Raw genomic sequence first — 8,454 nt, 5'->3', positions numbered from 1 at the left:
CTTTTCTCAGTGGTGGAGATTTATTACTCAGTACTCCATGCCTGTATGAGGAAAGGAATTGGTGAAAGTTTGGGAGAAGAAGTGTCCTTGTCTTCAGGCTTTCTGCTTCAAGAAAGAAGACATGAGTTCCAGATTTTCTTTAGGTCCCTGAAGGGAGAGAAAGAATCTAGGAAGAAGCCAACATGTGGAAAAGCTGGCACCTTAATCATGTCCCTATTCTTAACCTACCAAACTAGAGACTTTGAGGATTTCCCCTTGGGTGAGATTTGAGATTCTCTGAATGTCTGTCTCTTTGTCTCTGTCACCTCTGCATCTGTCTTTCTCTGTCTCTTGTCTCTCTCTGTCTCGGTTGAGCTGAATTATCTCAAGAGCTCATTCACTTTGTATTGTCTGGTTTATTCCCTATGTGTACTTTCTCTGATTTCTGTTTTGTTATTGACTTGAATAAATGGATAAATAAATAAAGATTCACTATTTGTTATGTGTGTTCATTGTGGAATTGGCATTTGGTGGATAGATAGTTTGGATATATAACCTTGGATATATAGCTTGGGATATTCTTTTCCCGTTAATCAGGAGCACAGCTTGAATCTAAAAATTATTTCTATTAAACTAACAATATTTAAGGGAGAAAATAGATATAATTCAGGCCTAATATACCTTCTTTCTCAACCTCCTGCTTCCCCTCCTAGCAGGAATAAAAGTTTCCCTTGGAGAAAGGTGGGAAGAAGAAACTTTAGAGATAGCTATTCTTGCTTACCTGAGAGTCATATTAAGGCAGACACACATGACCTACATGGACAGCACACAGTATATCACCACACAATTTAAATGTGAGATTCCAGCTGCAGAAATATAGCTGTAATGTCTGGTTGCCTGCTTTTCTAAGCAATTGCAAATTCACCTCTTATTTTTTTCCTCCAGTGAAACCTTAGGCATTTTTGTATGCTGTTTTTGTAAGTTTCTGCAGTATTTTGTCTCAAGAGCAGTACATTGTTTTCTGAATTTGGATACTTAAGTAGAATTTTTAACCCAAATCACTCCATGATTGTATTGGGTGACCCCTGAAAGCTCTAGTCTTAAATTCTAAGAAAGACCCATTCTTTTAGGTTTATTCATACTAGGGGTCAGCAAATTTTTTTTCTGTAGAGGGTCAGATAGTAAATATTTTCAGCTTTGTGGACCAAGAGGCAAAATTAAAAATATTATGTAGGTATAGTCTTACATAGTAAGAGTAAAAACAAGTTTCCACAGTTGTTTTATTGATGAAATTTAAAATATAATAATAGTAATGATTGAGAAATAGAATTTTAAAATTTTGGTACAACATTTCATCTAATTGGGGTTCAAAGTTAATATTTTCTACTGTCAAAATCAATTGTAAATGTTCATCTATTAATGCTGATCTGTATTGAAGTTTTATGTATTTCATCTTTGAAAATGTCTTTTCATACATATAGGTACTGCCAAATACTCATATCGATCTATGAGCATATGGTTTTATTGAGCGTATTTATCACGTGAAAGACATTTATAGAATTCTATCGAAATTTTCTCTTGATATTTACCTTTTAGAATGTCATTACATTGTAGATTATTCACATCCATTTTGAAAGTTAGTTGGAAGTGCTTCAATTGCACAGTTAAGCGGATTTTGAATTATGGAAATTTCTTTTGCAGTTGCATCAAGGTTCAAAAAAAGCTGCTGGAACTGTAGTTTGAGCTTGGCAAAAATATCCACTGCAAATTTGTGTGAGAATGGAAATCTAGCTTCTTGTTTTAGCTTTCAACAGCACAGGAACTATATAAAGCAGATTGACATTACTTGTGATTCACATGATAATAATTATCATCAAATTGACTTTCCTGTAGTATAAATTTCACATATAAGTGCTGTTTTGCAATCACACTGTGTTAGGGTGTGCTGAAAGTTTGCAGCTATCTGGACTGATCCCTAAGACCCTTGGGGGAAAAAAGCGGTCAATATCTGGATAAAATAGTGGAAAGATGACAAGAAAAATCAGTACTACACAAGGTCCCAACATTCCCTCCAGAGCTGCACAGAACCTGGATTGAACACAAAGTCCTAATTCAGGAGATACAGGTGGATGAATGAGTGAGGAAAAAAAAAAAAGGCAGTAATGATAAACAGCTATTTTTGGAACCAGGGACTCTCAAGAATCAAAACAAGAAGAGAATAATGATGCAACATTTATGCAAAGCCTCAAGAAAAAACACAGTCAAAAAGTCAATTAGAATTCCTAAAAAAAAATGAAGCAAGTATTTTTAACAATGACATTAAAAGTGAAATAAGAACTTTAGAGGAAAGAATAGGGGGGTGAAATGGAGATTTTATGAAAACTTGGAAAAAGAATAACAACCGAGTATAAAAGGTGCAAAATCTTTCTCAAATAACAAACTTCTTAAAAATTAGAATGGACCAAACAGAAATTAATGGCTCCATGACACTATGACAAATATTAAGATAAAATAAAAAACCTGAAAAAAGAAGAAAATATAATGTATCTCATATAATTAAAAAAAAACTGGCCTGGAGAAATAGGTGCAAAAAAATTTTTTTTGACAAAGCACAATACTCATTAATACAGCAAATTTAGGAATAAATATGCCTTTTGTTAATATGATAAATAATTATCTAAACTTGTAAGAGCCAGCATTATACATAGTGAGGATAAACTAGAGACCTTTCCAGTAACATCAGGGGTAAGGCAAAGATATGCCCTTTATCACCACTATGATATAGTGAGAGAATCGTAGTTATGGCAATTAGACAAGAAAATAAAGTGAGGGAATAAGCATAGGTAAAAAAGAAAACAAAACTATCATTTTTGCAGATGATATGTTGGTTTACTTAGAGAACACTAGAGTGGTAATTAAAATTAATTAAAACATTAATTTTGGCAAAGTTGCAAGATAAAAAATAAATCTCCACAAATTACCAACATTTCTGTACTTATCAACAAAGCCAAACAAGAAAAGATAGTGAGAACTTCCATCTAAAATAACTACAGAATATATGAAATATATTTGGGAGTCTTCTTAGTAAGATATGTAACCACAAAACTATTTTAAAGGAAATAAACATGGACATGTATAATTGCAGAAATGTTAATCTTTTAAGAAAATATAATAAACATGACAATGCTATCTAAATCAATTTACTTATTCATTGGTATACCAATTAAACTATGAAAAGGTTATTTTTTTAATGTAAATGGGAAATGTTTAATAAAATAAAAACATTTTTAAATTTTACATAAAAGAGCCATAACAGCTGTAAGAACTTGAAAGAACTTCTAAGTTGTGATAATATTAAATTCTGACCATAAGAAATTAAACACTAAGAGTTGCTACTAAGAGGAATTATTTTCAAGATGACCTGGCCACATAATAGGCATGAATATTTTTTGGTTTCTTTAAAATAAAGTTTCTTTTACAAACAAAGAAATCCAAATTCATGATAAGCAAATCATTATTTAGACCTGTTCTATTTCCAACTGTAGCATTTCATATCAATTAAAAGATTTCTATTACAGAAGATTGTGCTAAATAATATAATGTTCTGCATGCGCCTATCATTCCTCTAATCTCATTCATGCTTACACATTAAATGCTTAACTTAAAGTATACTATTAAAATATACATTCACTTAGCATAATTTGTTAATCCACTGTTCATTTGATGAGCATGCAGTTTCCACTTCTTTCCCAGTTAAAAAAACCCAAAACTATTATACATATTTATGCATACCTAGGAACTTTCCCCCCTTTCTTTGGTATTTTTGGAATCTAGGTACAGTAGTGATATCAGTGAGTCAAAGAGTATCCACAATTTGATAAATTTGTGGGCAGTGTTACAAACTACTTTCCATCTAGGATAGCTGTTTTAAAATTATCTATCAGCATTATATTTTGCATTCAACATACAAATTATTTCCCTTATTTTGACTTACTTTTGTATCTAACACACTACCAAAAATTACTATACTTAAAACTTGGTAGGAGCAAAGGGTTGCAAGTATTATACGAAACAACAAAATTACATACAAGTGGAAATCAAATATACCTACTTATCACTGTTAGCCAGTTGCCTGAATTCTTTCACAGTCATTGGTTTTTTCTGGATGTTATATTGAGTAGAGTCCACATTGTCCAGTGACCATCTGCTGAATAGGAGCTGGAATGACCAAATTATCTATGTCATCATAACGTTGTCTTGGCTTCCATTGCTTTGGAGGGATCACCTTAGCAAGTCCTGCTCTATGAGCTCCTTTAGACTCCATATATGCTAAATATTTGTTGAACTCTCTAAATTCATCCATAGAAAGTCTGAAAGTCATGATCTTAACAACTCAGATTCGGGGGGCTATCCACCTCTGCCGCCTCCATGTTGACTAAGTTTTGCCCTGGGCGCGGGGCACGGCCGGAGAGGTGGGGGAGGGGCCGGGACCCCCGAGGAGGAGAAGGAAGAGGAGTGAGAAAGGTCGCCTACCGGCTCCTGAAAAGGTTATTTTAAAGAACTAGAAAAATAAAGAAAATTATGCAAAGGGACAAAAAATTAAGAATTTTAAGGGAAATAAAGAAAAAAAAGTGAAAAGTTCAGGAATCCAGCTGTACCAGATCTCGAACTATATTACAAAGTAGTAATCATCATTATGGTTCGGTGCTGGTTAAAAATTTGGGTCAATTAGTACAATAGATTAGGTATATAATATATAAAGGTGAATGAAGATAGTCTAGTATACATTCAAAGGTTCTAGCTGCTGGGGTGAGGACTTACTATTTGACAGAAACTTTTGGGAAGCCTGGAAATCAGTCTGGCAGAAATTGGGTAAAGGTAATCCGAATAGATATGTAAGTTAGAAATAAAAGGTCATATCACAAACAAATTAGAGGAACCAGTATATCCCATATAAAGCCCTGAGGATCCTTAACCAAACTCTGTCTTTCACAGATAAGTCTCAGGTCACAGGGCCAGGCTATGCCCCTCATTGTTCTAGGGATACCTCTGAGAACAGAAGGGGATGATTCTCTAATTATATTTGCTAAAGCCCTCACATGTGTGCTTCCTCCAAATGTTACTAGTTGAGAATAATTTTATTTAACCAGCCATAAGTAGTGTTTAGAATGGAAATATTTACTAAGGTGTTTCAGTAAGAACAATTGATTAAAAAAAGTACCCCTTCCCCCCCCCAAAAAAAAAAGCCTGTACACACTTTCCTATTAGTACACATGGAGTTTAGGGGAAGGTGGGCTTAAGACATCCTTTTCTTCCATCTTCCTACCTGAAATGTTCCTATTTTTCTATAGGTCCTCCAACACTGACTTCTCATTTTTCACTATCTTTGCTAATCTTCAAAGTTTGAGGTGAAACCTCAGAGTTCTTTTAATTTATGATTATTTTAATATTAGTGGTTTGTAGCATGTTTTATGTGATCATTAACAGTGATCATAATTCTCATTTTGAGAACTGTTTATTAATATCCTTTGACTATATTATCTGTTGGGGAATGGGTTATGTTTATGTCGGTTCCCTATCCAAATATCTGTATTTCTGTGTTTTCTCTCCTTTTTTCTATATTCATTGATTTTATGTGTATGAAAATGTTTTACTATTTTGTAATAGAAATATCTCTGTGTTGAATATCCTGCAAATATCTTGTTTATTTTGAAGAAATAATTAATTTTTTCCCTTTTGTTAAAAAAAATTGATCTTTTCCCACTGATGTTAAAAAGTTCAACTCTGAAGAATGTTTTAACTATGGATGCAACTTGATCTCTTTGCTTTTTTGAATCTCAAATCAAGTCTTTCGTTTTATTTCTCAGCGATCATAAGTAAGCCTGGGTTATTCATATATATTTTCCATAATAGCTGAAGACCTTTCTTTTAGCTTCCTAAAGCTGAAGTTTAAGCTTAGTTGTTGAAATTCTGACGTTTAACCACTTAACTTTGTACTGATTTACACTTGAAGTTTTTATTGCAGTTTGTTGACACACTGGATTTTGCCACTCTTTACTTTTATTTTGCCCTCTATGTCAAATATTTTTGGTCAGTTTCTTTTTCTTTTCCTTGAACTATGGTATTCAGGCTTTTTAATTCTTTTTTTTCTTTCCCTGGGAGACCTATGATTCTCCAGTTATCTTGTAATTATCTAAACATCTAATCTTCAAGGTCTATTGCTTTGGCTTGTCTAGAACATATGTGTTCTTCTAATATCCTTGTCTTATGATCTCATTTTGTCAAATTTTCTTCTACCTTGATATTTTTGCTTTCCAAATACTCGATTCTCTTTTTTAGAGTCCCTGCTATTTTTGAGAGATTGCCTTTCAGCTGTTCTAAATTGTTTACTCTTTTTTGTTGTTGTATGCGTTTCATCTTTTAGAACTCTGAATCCTGCTCTCGTTTCTGTCTGTATTTCTTTTTTTAGATAATGTATTCATTTACTGAGCCATTCTGTAGTTTCTTACTGTTGTTCCCTTATTTCTGGGGACAGGGGCTGAGATGGGTTCTGAAGAACTGCGGAAATTGTTTTTCTATCTTTTTCATTGGGGCTTTGGAGGTTACTATCCGTCACTGAATAATATTCAAATGTTGGGTTGCATTTCTATATAGATTATTTGCTCATTTTTCTTTCTCTCTTCATGAATTTCATGGCAGGTTTTTGTATTTTGGGGCTGGTCTTACATTTGACCTTTCTCTCTTGGCCTTCTTACCTTCCACTCATTTTCATCTGTTTCAGATGACTTTGTATTAGACTCTCTTATAATTAATCTCTCTCTTATATATTGCATCTTATTTTCTCTTGTCCAGATCACAAAGGCTAGGAGCTTTCAATGACTTCCTTGAATTAAGGCCATGGAGGTATATCTGGATCTCTGTTATGTGGAAGCCTCTCAGTGAGATAACTGCAGCTAGGTTGATAGCTTTCCTTTCCCATCAGCTAATTTCTTTTCCTTCTGGACATATTTGCCTCCCTTGCTGTTTCCTCTCACTCTTAATTGCCCACTTTGAACATTTTGAGTCCCAGTGACTTTGATGGTCTTCCTCTATTACTGAGTGTGAAGGATCAGACTTAGCCATTTTTGAAAGGGAAAAGATAGAAACCTCCACAGCCAAAAAATGAAATATAGGCCTTATCAGGTCACTGTGTCTGGAGGGGGGTGGTGAGTGTAGTTAACCTTCTGTTGTTATTTCAGAAGGCTTTACCCTCCAGAGAAGTACTTCTTTTTTTTCTGGCTGTTCTTTTAATTACTTTATTTGATATGCTTCTTATTGTTTTGAGGTAGTAGGTGAAGAGGTTCAAATTTAGATTTTAGAGGACATATGGGAAAGAGTAATGGACTTGGAGTTTTGTTAAAAAACTGGCTTTTAATCCCAATAATCTTATATTTAAAAGATAAAAATAAGGGCAAGTATTGGAGTGTGAATGAGTGTCCTGGTTCAGGAATGCTAAACTGCAGGATGAGGCAGTCTATAAAGGCTGAAACCAACAAAAGTGTTTTTTAAAAAGAAAAAATTTTAAGCTATGTTGGGGAAGACCGAAAAAGAGGCAAAAATCACTGTTTGATGTAGTGGAGGTGGTGATATTGTCTATTTCAAAGCAGACAGAACTACTCAACTCTGTAAGCTAAGGCCCAGAGAAAGGGGCTGACTTCCCTGAGATCATACATTTAGCAAGTGTCAGAACCATGGCACTACGGGCTACCTCTCCATCATCTGCAAACAAAAGTTCCCCTTGCCACGTTTCTAATTCTTTCACTCTCCCCATGGTCAAGACTAATCGTTGTGCCATGAGAAACCCTCCAGGTTCCCCTGCCACAGGGTATCCCATTCCTTACATGGCGCACTAAGCTTCCCCTAGGATTAGCACTGCCTCTTCTTTGGGACATCACAGCCTGTCTAGAGAGATTTCTCACGCTTCACAGGAGTCAGGGATGAGGTGATTCTGAGTCCTTGTAGGAGAGGGAGATTTTCTCTACAGAGAAAGGACTAGTTTCCTGAGGAATCTTCCTTAGAAGGAAACCACACAACAGTTTCTGGGGCTTATTTTTAAAGGTTCTTTCCCAGAGCACAGAATCTGGGCTAAACCCATGGCACCTCTATTCTGGGATTCTGGTTCTGCTCATGTCCTACCCTTTTCTTGGTCTTTCCATTACTGGAGGAAGGCAGCTAAAGCCTGAATTTCCAGATTTTTTGGGGGGGGAGGGGGAGAAGGAATAGGGCTAGGCCCCTCCTCACACCAACCTAAACCATGTTTGCAAGCAGTCACAACAAAAATGTGAGCCCTCCACTGTTCCAGCCAAGTACTGAAAAAAAGAAAGGAGGCCTAGGACCCGTCCAGGCCAAGACCTGGGGCCCAGAGCCAGGGGCAAAGGGTTGTGGGGTGGGGTGGGAGGGGAATTGGCAGGAGAACTATCCAGGAATAATAACTGT

This window comes from Phascolarctos cinereus, unplaced genomic scaffold (genome assembly GCF_003287225.1).
Source record: "Phascolarctos cinereus isolate Bilbo 61053 unplaced genomic scaffold, phaCin_HiC Scaffold_2;HRSCAF=192, whole genome shotgun sequence".
NCBI classification, from domain to species: Eukaryota; Metazoa; Chordata; class Mammalia; order Diprotodontia; family Phascolarctidae; genus Phascolarctos; species Phascolarctos cinereus.
The sequence above is the reverse complement of the archived record's forward strand: the minus strand, read 5'-3'. Positions refer to the sequence as shown.